Here is a 20446-nt window from a genome sequence, read left to right as displayed (position 1 = left end):
TTGACACTCTCGGGGTTTCTTCCTCTTCGGTTTCCCAGTGTACGGAGTTGCCTCTCCGGTTCCTCCCTTTGTTTTGTCCTCGGCGTGACCCTAAAAAAGGAGCCGGATTTTCAAAATACCCATAGTCTTGTTGGTATCCCCATGGTGGAAAAGGGGCATTGGGGTGTTGGAAAGGCGGTGGGCCATATTGTTGGGGGGGGTACATCATTTGTTGGGGGTAGCTGTTCCATCCCCGCATGCCTCGTTGGTTGGGTCGTCGAAAGTTCCTTCGTGTGCCCTGGTACCGTGGGCTTTTGTTGCCACTTGAATTGGAGCTACTTGATCCTGCTTCTGAGGAGTCATCATTAGAAACATTATCACCCGATGGTTTATAGTTATCTTTGATATAGGGGTAGATCTTCTCCTTGCTCCACCTGCTGGTGTCTTTTTTAAGTTTCTCATATTTGCTGTCTTTGAGGTTTATTTCAAAATCATTCAGTGTTTTATTCAGCTCATCCAGATACTTTTTTAGGTTTGCTGGGGATTCGTAGCTTTTGAGACGTACTTCGATGGCCTGTATTTCCACTTTCAGATCAGTCGCTAGTCTACTTGCCGTCTTTATGATCAAGACAATCCAGTCTCGTGTGCATCTCCACGAGATCTGGGACCAGTCGATTTTAAAAGTCTTGTCTTCTAGAAATATGAATGGTTCATTACGAACCACGAGGCCAGCTGGAGCAGTGTTAACCTTTAGGTATTCGGACATGAGTAACCCATGAATGGCAGTTTTTATTTGAGTTCTCCTCAGTTCTTCCAGTTCATCCCAGTCGCTGTTCTTAGCGGTGGGGCACCCGGAATTCAACCCCTCAAAAGTTCCTAGGGTGGCCATTAGATTTGAAATCTCATCTTCGGTAAATGCAAGGCCCAGATCGGCCATTGTGATGTCAGTAGAACGGGAACTCCTCTATGCACCTCGTGTGAAAAAACCCCGGGAGCAGAATCACAAAGTTGGTGTGAATGGTTGAATCCTTGTCAACTTCCGCAGCTGCACGCTGCCAATAATTCCAAAACACGAGAGGAAGTAGAGAGGTACTGATAGAATCACCCTCCTAATAGGTATGCATAAACAAGTGGATTCTATCAATGTGAAGTGATAAAAAATATTATTAATTTCTGTGAGTTGTGGGAAGATTTACTCTCTCTTAGGGTGGTAAAGATGAGAGCACAATGTGCTTGTTAAAATACCCCTCACACACTAAAAAAATCCAATAGTGTCATGCTTCATCATTGGGGTCTTCCCGTCCCTCTACGGGGCGGGGCGTGCTACGACCTGGCGAACTACGCGGGAGCACTGAAGATGTGACAAGGCTATGTGATGGTGCAAGGTGAGTTGTGTCAGTGAAGTGTAGGGACCTAATAATGTGTGGAAAAAACAAAGAGTTAAAAATCCTCTGGCTAGTGGAAAAAAACAATTTATTCACTTCCCTAGCTGGGGACGTTAAGAAGGGGGTTTTGGGGTAGAGCGAATAGCCACTACCTGGTCTACATGTTTCGTAAGCAGTCCCCTACTGCTTACTCATCAGGACCTTCTAATGGCCCCTACTAAAGAATAGCTCAGTTTGCTAATTATAGTAAGCCTGTCGTCCTAAAAACTAACAGTAAAAATAAACTGATAGTTTTATGCTTTAGGGCATGAGCTGGCCCAGGGAAGCTAAGATTCTCAAAAAGAACCTAAATAGGTCTCTGTAAGAAAAGGAGGAGGAAACAAAAAGGACAAATCTTTACCATTATAGTTGTCATTCAATTCGAGACACGACGTGTATGTAGCGCCACAATGCCCACGGGTCATTCAAGTTATGCCCAACTCATAAAGGTTATAATTAAAGCTTTATGGACAGAGTGATGGTACAATCTGCCATCCCCTGTGTGTCCGTTTGCATAACGAACATATTGTTGCCCCACATAGTTGAGGGCGGATTCATATTACCACACACATTCATTCATAACTCGATGCCCACACAGGCTCACACACAAGGTAAAAAGGAGGAATTCATTTTTCAATTGGTCACCGGCAAAATTATCTACCGTGTTGATATCATGACCAATCTGCGTTAAAAACCATGACACACACATAAGATGTCGTTATGGAAAATCATACATACTGCTGAGGCGGAGTAAATATGCCTCATGAGCTGGCAGTCGATAGGTGTCTCAATGCGGTAATCTGTAAGGAAAAAGAGCCGCGCCCATAATGTCAGAGCACGTATCCTTACTGCAATGTTACCGTTTATCAAAGACCAGGGTTTAACGACGTCTGGCAGCGTCTTTTACTTACAGTGGCCGCACAAGGTTAATACCTTACTTCTATCCGTCCTGCCGCTCTGGAGAATGCTCGCGTTGGAAGCCCGGTTCTGCTTATGACTTCCCTGAGCGCCGGACACGTGTGGAAAGACTAGAACGCTCACCTAAGATGGCCGCCCCTGATGGAACGCCGGGTGTGCAAAATCGGTAGTCTCTTCATTATGTCTATTCCGTTTTGTCCATCGTTATTTGGCATAATTAAATCACTCATAATTAATTACAGTCTTAAGCCAGTAGGTCGCACTTCATGTCGATAAAATACTCCCTTAGTCTATGATGGAACGAGGGTGATTGTCAGTGCGAGACTAAAGATACTGCCCAATGTTATGAATTGAACACATTATTGCTAGATGGACCCTTGATCTTAGTAAAACGAGACAATTAGTGAATAAAAGCCTAGAGGTACTATCTGATGATATTAAATGATGAACCCACTGATTCTAATAGAGCAAGATTGCTCACATCGCTACCTGCACCCCCAAATTGATCACACAGGGTCACAGAGATCTATAAATGGAAATTATCCTGAATGTTTTTCAATTCTTTGTAATCCCCTTAGACACATTGGTGGTATTGTGCCTATTAACAGGAAAGGTTTTTTGTCAAGTAGGGTCATATAATAACGGCCTAGGTAAAGATGGTTGTCAGATTCATCAGATCTTCAGGGTGACTACAAAATGTTGGTGGGTCCCATGTAGGCGCTGTCGTTGGGCGGCAAAGTGGTTATGGTAATCTACAGCTGGGCCCACGGGATTTCATCGTTGAGCCCGTATTTGTTTGATTGGACACGGAAAACCCATCTTTGTTCCTTCTCCAGTAGATATTTCTCGTGGCTGATCTGCTCAATCACTGTCCACATTATATCTTCCGGTTTGTGCCCGCTTTCGAGAAAGTGGTTAGTCAGTTTCGTGCTTGACTTCTTGCACTTGATAGTGCTCTTATGTTCGCCTATTCTTATTTTCACCGCCCTGCTCGTCATGCCGATGTACTCGAGATTGCAAGGGCAGGTGATCATGTAGACGACATTTGAACTGTTACAGTTACTGAAGCTTCTCTGCTCCCATGTAGTTCCATTCTTGAATGTCAGTTTTTTGCTTTTCTTGGTGAGACAGCATACCTTGCATCCGCCGCAGGGGTAGTGTCCTTGTGCAAGGCTGGACTTGCCAGAGTTCTTGGCCTCTTTTGGTCTAGTATGTACCAGGATGTCTCTGACACTTTGAGCCCTTTTGTGAGAGAACATGGGTTTTGGAATGTCGAGGTCGCCACTGTTCAGAATTTTCCAATTCTTATTGATTATTTTGGTGACTTGATCAGAGTTCGTGTTATATGTTGTGATACATATTGGTCTCTGTATGTCCGCCTTTTTTACTTTGTCCTCGAGTAGGCTTTCCCTACAGTTGTTCCTGGCTCTTTTGTACGCTTGACTGATGATCCTTTGTGGATAGTTCCTTTTTTGTAACTTTATCCTTAGGTCGTCGGATTGAGATTTGAAATTGTCAATTTCGGTGCAATTCCTACGGAGGCGCAGGAACTGCCCATAGGGAAGATTGTCCCTCAGATGTCTTGGGTGGAAACTTTGATACATTAAGAGGCAGTTCTTCGAGGTGCTCTTGAAATGTGTGGTCGTCATAAGTCTGCCATTCTTTGGGAAAATATTCAAGTCCAGGAATACCAAGTTGGTGTTGGTGGTGACACTGGTGAATTTGAGGAACTCGTCCTGATAATTCAACCACGTGAGGAACTGCTGGGCAGTTCTCTCATCTCCATCCCAGATGATGAGGATGTCGTCAATATACCTCTTCCAAGTTAAGATCTTGGGTCGGAAGGGGTTGGAGGCATTCAGGATTCTTGTCTCCTCAAGGTGGTGGACATAGAGACCAGCTATACTGGGAGCAAATGTGCTTCCCATGCTGGTCCCATGCTTTTGAAGATATAGAGTGCCATTGTGTTCAAAGAAGTTGTCTTTTAGTGCTAAAGAACAACACTCCATCACCACGTTCCGTGGGGTGTGGTACTCCCAGTCATCCGTGAAGAGAACATCTTCTATGATTGCCAGCGTTTCATTGTGGGGCAAGCTGGTATACAGACTTTCTACATCACAGCTGATTAACAGCTGCGAATTGGGATCAAAAGACACTTCCTCAAGTAGATTCAGCACATCCTTGGTATCTCTCAGGTACGTTGATGTTTTTTGTACCAAGGGTCTTAGAAATGCATCCGCAAATCTAGAGACTGGTTCGAGGACCGACCCGATCCCCGATACGATAGGTCTTCCTGGGGGATTCACCAGATCCTTATGGATCTTTGGTAGGATATATAGATAGGGGGTTCTTGGATTCTTTTGACATAAAAACTCCCCTTCTTTGTTGGTAATCCAATTATGGGACAGTGCCTCTTCAACCATGGTTTTGATTTTGGTAGCTATTCTCTCCGTGGGATTGGTTTGTAGGATCTCGTAGTTCCTTTCATCTTGGAGTAGCCTGGCACATTCTCTGTCATATTGTTCTTTTCTCAACAGAACAGTCGCCCCACCCTTGTCCGCTGGTTTTATGATCACTTCTTTTTTATTGCTCAGTTCACGAAGTGCTTGTCGTTCATCTTTTGAAACATTCTGAAAGATTCTTTTCTGCGTGGGGTCAAGGGATTCAAGATCCTTCATGACCGCCTTTTCAAAAGTCAGAAGTTCGACGGGAAGAGTATTGTTCATAGGAGTGAAGGTGGATCGTGGCCTTAACCCTGTGTCACCCTGTTCATAGTTGTCTTGTTTGTCTTTGAAAAAGACCTGTAATTTGATTCTTCTTATGAATTCCTGGACTTCTTTACACAAGTGGAACTTGTCTATGTTGGCTGTAGGAACATATCCCAGACCTTTTTCTAGAACACTTTGTTGTGAGGTCGATAATTCTGAGCCTGTCAAGTTTACAACTAAACTCATTTCCGGTTCCTCGATGCCCCTGTCATACTCCTGGTTGACACTCTCGGGGTTTCTTCCTCTTCGGTTTCCCAGTGTACGGAGTTGCCTCTCCGGTTCCTCCCTTTGTTTTGTCCTCGGCGTGACCCTAAAAAAGGAGCCGGATTTTCAAAATACCCATAGTCTTGTTGGTATCCCCATGGTGGAAAAGGGGCATTGGGGTGTTGGAAAGGCGGTGGGCCATATTGTTGGGGGGGGTACATCATTTGTTGGGGGTAGCTGTTCCATCCCCGCATGCCTCGTTGGTTGGGTCGTCGAAAGTTCCTTCGTGTGCCCTGGTACCGTGGGCTTTTGTTGCCACTTGAATTGGAGCTACTTGATCCTGCTTCTGAGGAGTCATCATTAGAAACATTATCACCCGATGGTTTATAGTTATCTTTGATATAGGGGTAGATCTTCTCCTTGCTCCACCTGCTGGTGTCTTTTTTAAGTTTCTCATATTTGCTGTCTTTGAGGTTTATTTCAAAATCATTCAGTGTTTTATTCAGCTCATCCAGATACTTTTTTAGGTTTGCTGGGGATTCGTAGCTTTTGAGACGTACTTCGATGGCCTGTATTTCCACTTTCAGATCAGTCGCTAGTCTACTTGCCGTCTTTATGATCAAGACAATCCAGTCTCGTGTGCATCTCCACGAGATCTGGGACCAGTCGATTTTAAAAGTCTTGTCTTCTAGAAATATGAATGGTTCATTACGAACCACGAGGCCAGCTGGAGCAGTGTTAACCTTTAGGTATTCGGACATGAGTAACCCATGAATGGCAGTTTTTATTTGAGTTCTCCTCAGTTCTTCCAGTTCATCCCAGTCGCTGTTCTTAGCGGTGGGGCACCCGGAATTCAACCCCTCAAAAGTTCCTAGGGTGGCCATTAGATTTGAAATCTCATCTTCGGTAAATGCAAGGCCCAGATCGGCCATTGTGATGTCAGTAGAACGGGAACTCCTCTATGCACCTCGTGTGAAAAAACCCCGGGAGCAGAATCACAAAGTTGGTGTGAATGGTTGAATCCTTGTCAACTTCCGCAGCTGCACGCTGCCAATAATTCCAAAACACGAGAGGAAGTAGAGAGGTACTGATAGAATCACCCTCCTAATAGGTATGCATAAACAAGTGGATTCTATCAATGTGAAGTGATAAAAAATATTATTAATTTCTGTGAGTTGTGGGAAGATTTACTCTCTCTTAGGGTGGTAAAGATGAGAGCACAATGTGCTTGTTAAAATACCCCTCACACACTAAAAAAATCCAATAGTGTCATGCTTCATCATTGGGGTCTTCCCGTCCCTCTACGGGGCGGGGCGTGCTACGACCTGGCGAACTACGCGGGAGCACTGAAGATGTGACAAGGCTATGTGATGGTGCAAGGTGAGTTGTGTCAGTGAAGTGTAGGGACCTAATAATGTGTGGAAAAAACAAAAAGTTAAAAATCCTCTGGCTAGTGGAAAAAAACAATTTATTCACTTCCCTAGCTGGGGACGTTAAGAAGGGGGTTTTGGGGTAGAGCGAATAGCCACTACCTGGTCTACATGTTTCGTAAGCAGTCCCCTACTGCTTACTCATCAGGACCTTCTAATGGCCCCTACTAAAGAATAGCTCAGTTTGCTAATTATAGTAAGCCTGTCGTCCTAAAAACTAACAGTAAAAATAAACTGATAGTTTTATGCTTTAGGGCATGAGCTGGCCCAGGGAAGCTAAGATTCTCAAAAAGAACCTAAATAGGTCTCTGTAAGAAAAGGAGGAGGAAACAAAAAGGACAAATCTTTACCATTATAGTTGTCATTCAATTCGAGACACGACGTGTATGTAGCGCCACAATGCCCACGGGTCATTCAAGTTATGCCCAACTCATAAAGGTTATAATTAAAGCTTTATGGACAGAGTGATGGTACAATCTGCCATCCCCTGTGTGTCCGTTTGCATAACGAACATATTGTTGCCCCACATAGTTGAGGGCGGATTCATATTACCACACACATTCATTCATAACTCGATGCCCACACAGGCTCACACACAAGGTAAAAAGGAGGAATTCATTTTTCAATTGGTCACCGGCAAAATTATCTACCGTGTTGATATCATGACCAATCTGCGTTAAAAACCATGACACACACATAAGATGTCGTTATGGAAAATCATACATACTGCTGAGGCGGAGTAAATATGCCTCATGAGCTGGCAGTCGATAGGTGTCTCAATGCGGTAATCTGTAAGGAAAAAGAGCCGCGCCCATAATGTCAGAGCACGTATCCTTACTGCAATGTTACCGTTTATCAAAGACCAGGGTTTAACGACGTCTGGCAGCGTCTTTTACTTACAGTGGCCGCACAAGGTTAATACCTTACTTCTATCCGTCCTGCCGCTCTGGAGAATGCTCGCGTTGGAAGCCCGGTTCTGCTTATGACTTCCCTGAGCGCCGGACACGTGTGGAAAGACTAGAACGCTCACCTAAGATGGCCGCCCCTGATGGAACGCCGGGTGTGCAAAATCGGTAGTCTCTTCATTATGTCTATTCCGTTTTGTCCATCGTTATTTGGCATAATTAAATCACTCATAATTAATTACAGTCTTAAGCCAGTAGGTCGCACTTCATGTCGATAAAATACTCCCTTAGTCTATGATGGAACGAGGGTGATTGTCAGTGCGAGACTAAAGATACTGCCCAATGTTATGAATTGAACACATTATTGCTAGATGGACCCTTGATCTTAGTAAAACGAGACAATTAGTGAATAAAAGCCTAGAGGTACTATCTGATGATATTAAATGATGAACCCACTGATTCTAATAGAGCAAGATTGCTCACATCGCTACCTGCACCCCCAAATTGATCACACAGGGTCACAGAGATCTATAAATGGAAATTATCCTGAATGTTTTTCAATTCTTTGTAATCCCCTTAGACACATTGGTGGTATTGTGCCTATTAACAGGAAAGGTTTTTTGTCAAGTAGGGTCATATAATAACGGCCTAGGTAAAGATGGTTGTCAGATTCATCAGATCTTCAGGGTGACTACAAAATGTTGGTGGGTCCCATGTAGGCGCTGTCGTTGGGCGGCAAAGTGGTTATGGTAATCTACAGCTGGGCCCACGGGATTTCATCGTTGAGCCCGTATTTGTTTGATTGGACACGGAAAACCCATCTTTGTTCCTTCTCCAGTAGATATTTCTCGTGGCTGATCTGCTCAATCACTGTCCACATTATATCTTCCGGTTTGTGCCCGCTTTCGAGAAAGTGGTTAGTCAGTTTCGTGCTTGACTTCTTGCACTTGATAGTGCTCTTATGTTCGCCTATTCTTATTTTCACCGCCCTGCTCGTCATGCCGATGTACTCGAGATTGCAAGGGCAGGTGATCATGTAGACGACATTTGAACTGTTACAGTTACTGAAGCTTCTCTGCTCCCATGTAGTTCCATTCTTGAATGTCAGTTTTTTGCTTTTCTTGGTGAGACAGCATACCTTGCATCCGCCGCAGGGGTAGTGTCCTTGTGCAAGGCTGGACTTGCCAGAGTTCTTGGCCTCTTTTGGTCTAGTATGTACCAGGATGTCTCTGACACTTTGAGCCCTTTTGTGAGAGCACATGGGTTTTGGAATGTCGAGGTCGCCACTGTTCAGAATTTTCCAATTCTTATTGATTATTTTGGTGACTTGATCAGAGTTTGTGTTATATGTTGTGATACATATTGGTCTCTGTATGTCCGCCTTTTTTACTTTGTCCTCGAGTAGGCTTTCCCTACAGTTGTTCCTGGCTCTTTTGTACGCTTGACTGATGATCCTTTGTGGATAGTTCCTTTTTTGTAACTTTATCCTTAGGTCGTCGGATTGAGATTTGAAATTGTCAATTTCGGTGCAATTCCTACGGAGGCGCAGGAACTGCCCATAGGGAAGATTGTCCCTCAGATGTCTTGGGTGGAAACTTTGATACATTAAGAGGCAGTTCTTCGAGGTGCTCTTGAAATGTGTGGTCGTCATAAGTCTGCCATTCTTTGGGAAAATATTCAAGTCCAGGAATACCAAGTTGGTGTTGGTGGTGACACTGGTGAATTTGAGGAACTCGTCCTGATAATTCAACCACGTGAGGAACTGCTGGGCAGTTCTCTCATCTCCATCCCAGATGATGAGGATGTCGTCAATATACCTCTTCCAAGTTAAGATCTTGGGTCGGAAGGGGTTGGAGGCATTCAGGATTCTTGTCTCCTCAAGGTGGTGGACATAGAGACCAGCTATACTGGGAGCAAATGTGCTTCCCATGCTGGTCCCATGCTTTTGAAGATATAGAGTGCCATTGTGTTCAAAGAAGTTGTCTTTTAGTGCTAAAGAACAACACTCCATCACCACGTTCCGTGGGGTGTGGTACTCCCAGTCATCCGTGAAGAGAACATCTTCTATGATTGCCAGCGTTTCATTGTGGGGCAAGCTGGTATACAGACTTTCTACATCACAGCTGATTAACAGCTGCGAATTGGGATCAAAAGACACTTCCTCAAGTAGATTCAGCACATCCTTGGTATCTCTCAGGTACGTTGATGTTTTTTGTACCAAGGGTCTTAGAAATGCATCCGCAAATCTAGAGACTGGTTCGAGGACCGACCCGATCCCCGATACGATAGGTCTTCCTGGGGGATTCACCAGATCCTTATGGATCTTTGGTAGGATATATAGATAGGGGGTTCTTGGATTCTTTTGACATAAAAACTCCCCTTCTTTGTTGGTAATCCAATTATGGGACAGTGCCTCTTCAACCATGGTTTTGATTTTGGTAGCTATTCTCTCCGTGGGATTGGTTTGTAGGATCTCGTAGTTCCTTTCATCTTGGAGTAGCCTGGCACATTCTCTGTCATATTGTTCTTTTCTCAACAGAACAGTCGCCCCACCCTTGTCCGCTGGTTTTATGATCACTTCTTTTTTATTGCTCAGTTCACGAAGTGCTTGTCGTTCATCTTTTGAAACATTCTGAAAGATTCTTTTCTGCGTGGGGTCAAGGGATTCAAGATCCTTCATGACCGCCTTTTCAAAAGTCAGAAGTTCGACGGGAAGAGTATTGTTCATAGGAGTGAAGGTGGATCGTGGCCTTAACCCTGTGTCACCCTGTTCATAGTTGTCTTGTTTGTCTTTGAAAAAGACCTGTAATTTGATTCTTCTTATGAATTCCTGGACTTCTTTACACAAGTGGAACTTGTCTATGTTGGCTGTAGGAACATATCCCAGACCTTTTTCTAGAACACTTTGTTGTGAGGTCGATAATTCTGAGCCTGTCAAGTTTACAACTAAACTCATTTCCGGTTCCTCGATGCCCCTGTCATACTCCTGGTTGACACTCTCGGGGTTTCTTCCTCTTCGGTTTCCCAGTGTACGGAGTTGCCTCTCCGGTTCCTCCCTTTGTTTTGTCCTCGGCGTGACCCTAAAAAAGGAGCCGGATTTTCAAAATACCCATAGTCTTGTTGGTATCCCCATGGTGGAAAAGGGGCATTGGGGTGTTGGAAAGGCGGTGGGCCATATTGTTGGGGGGGGTACATCATTTGTTGGGGGTAGCTGTTCCATCCCCGCATGCCTCGTTGGTTGGGTCGTCGAAAGTTCCTTCGTGTGCCCTGGTACCGTGGGCTTTTGTTGCCACTTGAATTGGAGCTACTTGATCCTGCTTCTGAGGAGTCATCATTAGAAACATTATCACCCGATGGTTTATAGTTATCTTTGATATAGGGGTAGATCTTCTCCTTGCTCCACCTGCTGGTGTCTTTTTTAAGTTTCTCATATTTGCTGTCTTTGAGGTTTATTTCAAAATCATTCAGTGTTTTATTCAGCTCATCCAGATACTTTTTTAGGTTTGCTGGGGATTCGTAGCTTTTGAGACGTACTTCGATGGCCTGTATTTCCACTTTCAGATCAGTCGCTAGTCTACTTGCCGTCTTTATGATCAAGACAATCCAGTCTCGTGTGCATCTCCACGAGATCTGGGACCAGTCGATTTTAAAATCTTGTCTTCTAGAAATATGAATGGTTCATTACGAACCACGAGGCCAGCTGGAGCAGTGTTAACCTTTAGGTATTCGGACATGAGTAACCCATGAATGGCAGTTTTTATTTGAGTTCTCCTCAGTTCTTCCAGTTCATCCCAGTCGCTGTTCTTAGCGGTGGGGCACCCGGAATTCAACCCCTCAAAAGTTCCTAGGGTGGCCATTAGATTTGAAATCTCATCTTCGGTAAATGCAAGGCCCAGATCGGCCATTGTGATGTCAGTAGAACGGGAACTCCTCTATGCACCTCGTGTGAAAAAACCCCGGGAGCAGAATCACAAAGTTGGTGTGAATGGTTGAATCCTTGTCAACTTCCGCAGCTGCACGCTGCCAATAATTCCAAAACACGAGAGGAAGTAGAGAGGTACTGATAGAATCACCCTCCTAATAGGTATGCATAAACAAGTGGATTCTATCAATGTGAAGTGATAAAAAATATTATTAATTTCTGTGAGTTGTGGGAAGATTTACTCTCTCTTAGGGTGGTAAAGATGAGAGCACAATGTGCTTGTTAAAATACCCCTCACACACTAAAAAAATCCAATAGTGTCATGCTTCATCATTGGGGTCTTCCCGTCCCTCTACGGGGCGGGGCGTGCTACCACCTGGCGAACTACGCGGGAGCACTGAAGATGTGACAAGGCTATGTGATGGTGCAAGGTGAGTTGTGTCAGTGAAGTGTAGGGACCTAATAATGTGTGGAAAAAACAAAAAGTTAAAAATCCTCTGGCTAGTGGAAAAAAACAATTTATTCACTTCCCTAGCTGGGGACGTTAAGAAGGGGGTTTTGGGGTAGAGCGAATAGCCACTACCTGGTCTACATGTTTCGTAAGCAGTCCCCTACTGCTTACTCATCAGGACCTTCTAATGGCCCCTACTAAAGAATAGCTCAGTTTGCTAATTATAGTAAGCCTGTCGTCCTAAAAACTAACAGTAAAAATAAACTGATAGTTTTATGCTTTAGGGCATGAGCTGGCCCAGGGAAGCTAAGATTCTCAAAAAGAACCTAAATAGGTCTCTGTAAGAAAAGGAGGAGGAAACAAAAAGGACAAATCTTTACCATTATAGTTGTCATTCAATTCGAGACACGACGTGTATGTAGCGCCACAATGCCCACGGGTCATTCAAGTTATGCCCAACTCATAAAGGTTATAATTAAAGCTTTATGGACAGAGTGATGGTACAATCTGCCATCCCCTGTGTGTCCGTTTGCATAACGAACATATTGTTGCCCCACATAGTTGAGGGCGGATTCATATTACCACACACATTCATTCATAACTCGATGCCCACACAGGCTCACACACAAGGTAAAAAGGAGGAATTCATTTTTCAATTGGTCACCGGCAAAATTATCTACCGTGTTGATATCATGACCAATCTGCGTTAAAAACCATGACACACACATAAGATGTCGTTATGGAAAATCATACATACTGCTGAGGCGGAGTAAATATGCCTCATGAGCTGGCAGTCGATAGGTGTCTCAATGCGGTAATCTGTAAGGAAAAAGAGCCGCGCCCATAATGTCAGAGCACGTATCCTTACTGCAATGTTACCGTTTATCAAAGACCAGGGTTTAACGACGTCTGGCAGCGTCTTTTACTTACAGTGGCCGCACAAGGTTAATACCTTACTTCTATCCGTCCTGCCGCTCTGGAGAATGCTCGCGTTGGAAGCCCGGTTCTGCTTATGACTTCCCTGAGCGCCGGACACGTGTGGAAAGACTAGAACGCTCACCTAAGATGGCCGCCCCTGAAGGAACGCCGGGTGTGCAAAATCGGTAGTCTCTTCATTATGTCTATTCCGTTTTGGCCATCGTTATTTGGCATAATTAAATCACTCATAATTAATTACAGTCTTAAGCCAGTAGGTCGCACTTCATGTCGATAAAATACTCCCTTAGTCTATGATGGAACGAGGGTGATTGTCAGTGCGAGACTAAAGATACTGCCCAATGTTATGAATTGAACACATTATTGCTAGATGGACCCTTGATCTTAGTAAAACGAGACAATTAGTGAATAAAAGCCTAGAGGTACTATCTGATGATATTAAATGATGAACCCACTGATTCTAATAGAGCAAGATTGCTCACATCGCTACCTGCACCCCCAAATTGATCACACAGGGTCACAGAGATCTATAAATGGAAATTATCCTGAATGTTTTTCAATTCTTTGTAATCCCCTTAGACACATTGGTGGTATTGTGCCTATTAACAGGAAAGGTTTTTTGTCAAGTAGGCTCATATAATAACGGCCTAGGTAAAGATGGTTGTCAGATTCATCAGATCTTCAGGGTGACTACAAAATGTTGGTGGGTCCCATGTAGGCGCTGTCGTTGGGCGGCAAAGTGGTTATGGTAATCTACAGCTGGGCCCACGGGATTTCATCGTTGAGCCCGTATTTGTTTGATTGGACACGGAAAACCCATCTTTGTTCCTTCTCCAGTAGATATTTCTCGTGGCTGATCTGCTCAATCACTGTCCACATTATATCTTCCGGTTTGTGCCCGCTTTCGAGAAAGTGGTTAGTCAGTTTCGTGCTTGACTTCTTGCACTTGATAGTGCTCTTATGTTCGCCTATTCTTATTTTCACCGCCCTGCTCGTCATGCCGATGTACTCGAGATTGCAAGGGCAGGTGATCATGTAGACGACATTTGAACTGTTACAGTTACTGAAGCTTCTCTGCTCCTGTGTAGTTCCATTCTTGAATGTCAGTTTTTTGCTTTTCTTGGTGAGACAGCATACCTTGCATCCGCCGCAGGGGTAGTGTCCTTGTGCAAGGCTGGACTTGCCAGAGTTCTTGGCCTCTTTTGGTCTAGTATGTACCAGGATGTCTCTGACACTTTGAGCCCTTTTGTGAGAGAACATGGGTTTTGGAATGTCGAGGTCGCCACTGTTCAGAATTTTCCAATTCTTATTGATTATTTTGGTGACTTGATCAGAGTTCGTGTTATATGTTGTGATACATATTGGTCTCTGTATGTCGGTTGAATTCCGGGTGCCCCACCGCTAAGAACAGCGACTGGGATGAACTGGAAGAACTGAGGAGAACTCAAATAAAAACTGCCATTCATGGGTTACTCATGTCCGAATACCTAAAGGTTAACACTGCTCCAGCTGGCCTCGTGGTTCGTAATGAACCATTCATATTTCTAGAAGACAAGACTTTTAAAATCGACTGGTCCCAGATTTCCTGGAGATGCACACGAGACTGGATTGTCTTGATCATAAAGACGGCAAGTAGACTAGCGACTGATCTGAAAGTGGAAATACAGGCCATCGAAGTACGTCTCAAAAGCTACGAATCCCCAGCAAACCTAAAAAAGTATCTGGATGAGCTGAATAAAACACTGAATGATTTTGAAATCAACCTCAAAGACAGCAAATATGAGAAACTTAAAAAAGACACCAGCAGGTGGAGCAAGGAGAAGATCTACCCCTATATCAAAGATAACTATAAACCATCGGGTGATAATGTTTCTAATGATGACTCCTCAGAAGCAGGATCAAGTAGCTCCAATTCAAGTGGCAACAAAAGCCCACGGTACCAGGGCACACGAAGGAACTTTCGACGACCCAACCAACGAGGCATGCGGGGATGGAACAGCTACCCCCAACAAATGATGTACCCCCCCCAACAATATGGCCCACCGCCTTTCCAACACCCCAATGCCCCTTTTCCACCATGGGGATACCAACAAGACTATGGGTATTTTGAAAATCCGGCTCCTTTTTTAGGGTCACGCCGAGGACAAAACAAAGGGAGGAACCGGAGAGGCAACTCCGTACACTGGGAAACCGAAGAGGAAGAAACCCCGAGAGTGTCAACCAGGAGTATGACAGGGGCATCGAGGAACCGGAAATGAGTTTAGTTGTAAACTTGACAGGCTCAGAATTATCGACCTCACAACAAAGTGTTCTAGAAAAAGGTCTGGGATATGTTCCTACAGCCAACATAGACAAGTTCCACTTGTGTAAAGAAGTCCAGGAATTCATAAGAAGAATCAAATTACAGGTCTTTTTCAAAGACAAACAAGACAACTATGAACAGGGTGACACAGGGTTAAGGCCACGATCCACCTTCACTCCTATGAACAATACTCTTCCCGTCGAACTTCTGACTTTTGAAAAGGCGGTCATGAAGGATCTTGAATCCCTTGACCCCACGCAGAAAAGAATCTTTCAGAATGTTTCAAAAGATGAACGACAAGCACTTCGTGAACTGAGCAATAAAAAAGAAGTGATCATAAAACCAGCGGACAAGGGTGGGGCGACTGTTCTGTTGAGAAAAGAACAATATGACAGAGAATGTGCCAGGCTACTCCAAGATGAAAGGAACTACGAGATCCTACAAACCAATCCCACGGAGAGAATAGCTACCAAAATCAAAACCATGGTTGAAGAGGCACTGTCCCATAATTGGATTACCAACAAAGAAGGGGAGTTTTTATGTCAAAAGAATCCAAGAACCCCCTATCTATATATCCTACCGAAGATCCATAAGGATCTGGTGAATCCCCCAGGAAGACCTATCGTATCGGGGATCGGGTCGGTCCTCGAACCAGTCTCTAGATTTGCGGATGCATTTCTAAGACCCTTGGTACAAAAAACATCAACGTACCTGAGAGATACCAAGGATGTGCTGAATCTACTTGAGGAAGTGTCTTTTGATCCCAATTCGCAGCTGTTAATCAGCTGTGATGTAGAAAGTCTGTATACCAGCTTGCCCCACAATGAAACGCTGGCAATCATAGAAGATGTTCTCTTCACGGATGACTGGGAGTACCACACCCCACGGAACGTGGTGATGGAGTGTTGTTCTTTAGCACTAAAAGACAACTTCTTTGAACACAATGGCACTCTATATCTTCAAAAGCATGGGACCAGCATGGGAAGCACATTTGCTCCCAGTATAGCTGGTCTCTATGTCCACCACCTTGAGGAGACAAGAATCCTGAATGCCTCCAACCCCTTCCGACCCAAGATCTTAACTTGGAAGAGGTATATTGACGACATCCTCATCATCTGGGATGGAGATGAGAGAACTGCCCAGCAGTTCCTCACGTGGTTGAATTATCAGGACGAGTTCCTCAAATTCACCAGTGTCACCACCAACACCAACTTGGTATTCCTGGACTTGAATATTTTCCCAAAGAATGGCAGACTTATGACGACCACACATTTCAAGAGCACCTCGAAGAACTGCCTCTTAATGTATCAAAGTTTCCACCCAAGACATCTGAGGGACAATCTTCCCTATGGGCAGTTCCTGCGCCTCCGTAGGAATTGCACCGAAATTGACAATTTCAAATCTCAATCCGACGACCTAAGGATAAAGTTACAAAAAAGGAACTATCCACAAAGGATCATCAGTCAAGCGTACAAAAGAGCCAGGAACAACTGTAGGGAAAGCCTACTCGAGGACAAAGTAAAAAAGGCGGACATACAGAGACCAATATGTATCACAACATATAACACGAACTCTGATCAAGTCACCAAAATAATCAATAAGAATTGGAAAATTCTGAACAGTGGCGACCTCGACATTCCAAAACCCATGTTCTCTCACAAAAGGGCTCAAAGTGTCAGAGACATCCTGGTACATACTAGACCAAAAGAGGCCAAGAACTCTGGCAAGTCCAGCCTTGCACAAGGACACTACCCCTGCGGCGGATGCAAGGTATGCTGTCTCACCAAGAAAAGCAAAAAACTGACATTCAAGAATGGAACTACATGGGAGCAGAGAAGCTTCAGTAACTGTAACAGTTCAAATGTCGTCTACATGATCACCTGCCCTTGCAATCTCGAGTACATCGGCATGACGAGCAGGGCGGTGAAAATAAGAATAGGCGAACATAAGAGCACTATCAAGTGCAAGAAGTCAAGCACGAAACTGACTAACCACTTTCTCGAAAGCGGGCACAAACCGGAAGATATAATGTGGACAGTGATTGAGCAGATCAGCCACGAGAAATATCTACTGGAGAAGGAACAAAGATGGGTTTTCCGTGTCCAATCAAACAAATACGGGCTCAACGATGAAATCCCGTGGGCCCAGCTGTAGATTACCATAACCACTTTGCCGCCCAACGACAGCGCCTACATGGGACCCACCAACATTTTGTAGTCACCCTGAAGATCTGATGAATCTGACAACCATCTTTACCTAGGCCGTTATTATATGAGCCTACTTGACAAAAAACCTTTCCTGTTAATAGGCACAATACCACCAATGTGTCTAAGGGGATTACAAAGAATTGAAAAACATTCAGGATAATTTCCATTTATAGATCTCTGTGACCCTGTGTGATCAATTTGGGGGTGCAGGTAGCGATGTGAGCAATCTTGCTCTATTAGAATCAGTGGGTTCATCATTTAATATCATCAGATAGTACCTCTAGGCTTTTATTCACTAATTGTCTCGTTTTACTAAGATCAAGGGTCCATCTAGCAATAATGTGTTCAATTCATAACATTGGGCAGTATCTTTAGTCTCGCACTGACAATCACCCTCGTTCCATCATAGACTAAGGGAGTATTTTATCGACATGAAGTGCGACCTACTGGCTTAAGACTGTAATTAATTATGAGTGATTTAATTATGCCAAATAACGATGGACAAAACGGAATAGACATAATGAAGAGACTACCGATTTTGCACACCCGGCGTTCCATCAGGGGCGGCCATCTTAGGTGAGCGTTCTAGTCTTTCCACACGTGTCCGGCGCTCAGGGAAGTCATAAGCAGAACCGGGCTTCCAACGCGAGCATTCTCCAGAGCGGCAGGACGGATAGAAGTAAGGTATTAACCTTGTGCGGCCACTGTAAGTAAAAGACGCTGCCAGACGTCGTTAAACCCTGGTCTTTGATAAACGGTAACATTGCAGTAAGGATACGTGCTCTGACATTATGGGCGCGGCTCTTTTTCCTTACAGATTACCGCATTGAGACACCTATCGACTGCCAGCTCATGAGGCATATTTACTCCGCCTCAGCAGTATGTATGATTTTCCATAACGACATCTTATGTGTGTGTCATGGTTTTTAACGCAGATTGGTCATGATATCAACACGGTAGATAATTTTGCCGGTGACCAATTGAAAAATGAATTCCTCCTTTTTACCTTGTGTGTGAGCCTGTGTGGGCATCGAGTTATGAATGAATGTGTGTGGTAATATGAATCCGCCCTCAACTATGTGGGGCAACAATATGTTCGTTATGCAAACGGACACACAGGGGATGGCAGATTGTACCATCACTCTGTCCATAAAGCTTTAATTATAACCTTTATGAGTTGGGCATAACTTGAATGACCCGTGGGCATTGTGGCGCTACATACACGTCGTGTCTCGAATTGAATGACAACTATAATGGTAAAGATTTGTCCTTTTTGTTTCCTCCTCCTTTTCTTACAGAGACCTATTTAGGTTCTTTTTGAGAATCTTAGCTTCCCTGGGCCAGCTCATGCCCTAAAGCATAAAACTATCAGTTTATTTTTACTGTTAGTTTTTAGGACGACAGGCTTACTATAATTAGCAAACTGAGCTATTCTTTAGTAGGGGCCATTAGAAGGTCCTGATGAGTAAGCAGTAGGGGACTGCTTACGAAACATGTAGACCAGGTAGTGGCTATTCGCTCTACCCCAAAACCCCCTTCTTAACGTCCCCAGCTAGGGAAGTGAATAAATTGTTTTTTTCCACTAGCCAGAGGATTTTTAACTTTTTGTTTTTTCCACACATTATTAGGTCCCTACACTTCACTGACACAACTCACCTTGCACCATCACATAGCCTTGTCACATCTTCAGTGCTCCCGCGTAGTTCGCCAGGTCGTAGCACGCCCCGCCCCGTAGAGGGACGGGAAGACCCCAATGATGAAGCATGACACTATTGGATTTTTTTAGTGTGTGAGGGGTATTTTAACAAGCACATTGTGCTCTCATCTTTACCACCCTAAGAGAGAGTAAATCTTCCCACAACTCACAGAAATTAATCATATTTTTTATCACTTCACATTGATAGAATCCACTTGTTTATGCATACCTATTAGGAGGGTGATTCTATCAGTACCTCTCTACTTCCTCTCGTGTTTTGGAATTATTGGCAGCGTGCAGCTGCGGAAGTTGACAAGGATTCAACCATTCACACCAACTTTGTGATTCTGCTCCCGGGGTTTTTTCACACGAGGTGCATAGAGGAGTTCCCGTTCTACTGACATCACAATGGCCGATCTGGGCCTTGCATTTACCGAAGATGAGATTTCAAATCTAATGGCCACCCTAGGAACTTTTGAGGGGTTGAATTCCGGGTGCCCCACCGCTAAGAACAGCGACTGGGATGAACTGGAAGAACTGAGGAGAACTCAAATAAAAACTGCCATTCATGGGTTACTCATGTCCAAATACCTAAAGGTTAACACTGCTCCAGCTGGCCTCGTGGTTCGTAATGAACCATTCATATTTCTAGAAGACAAGACTTTTAAAATCGACTGGTCCCAGATCTCGTGGAGATGCACACGAGACTGGATTGTCTTGATCATAAAGACGGCAAGTAGACTAGCGACTGATCTGAAAGTGGAAATACAGGCCATCGAAGTACGTCTCAAAAGCTACGAATCCCCAGCAAACCTAAAAAAGTATCTGGATGAGCTGAATAAAACACTGAATGATTTTGAAATCAACCTCAAAGACAGCAAATATGAGAAACTTAAAAAAGACACCAGCAGGTGGAGCAAGGAGAAGATCTACCCCTATATCAAAGATAACTATAAACCATCGGGTGATAATGTTTCTAATGATGACTCCTCAGAAGCAGGATCAAGTAGCTCCAATTCAAGTGGCAACAAAAGCCCACGGTACCAGGGCACACGAAGGAACTTTCGACGACCCAACCAACGAGGCATGCGGGGATGGAACAGCTACCCCCAACAAATGATGTACCCCCCCCCCAACAATATGGCCCACCGCCTTTCCAACACCCCAATGCCCCTTTTCCACCATGGGGATACCAACAAGACTATGGGTATTTTGAAAATCCGGCTCCTTTTTTAGGGTCACGCCGAGGACAAAACAAAGGGAGGAACCGGAGAGGCAACTCCGTACACTGGGAAACCGAAGAG

The sequence above is a fragment of the Lissotriton helveticus genome, chromosome 9 (assembly GCF_964261635.1).
Source record: "Lissotriton helveticus chromosome 9, aLisHel1.1, whole genome shotgun sequence".
NCBI classification, from domain to species: domain Eukaryota; kingdom Metazoa; phylum Chordata; class Amphibia; order Caudata; family Salamandridae; genus Lissotriton; species Lissotriton helveticus.
Note: the sequence above shows the minus strand (reverse complement) of the source record.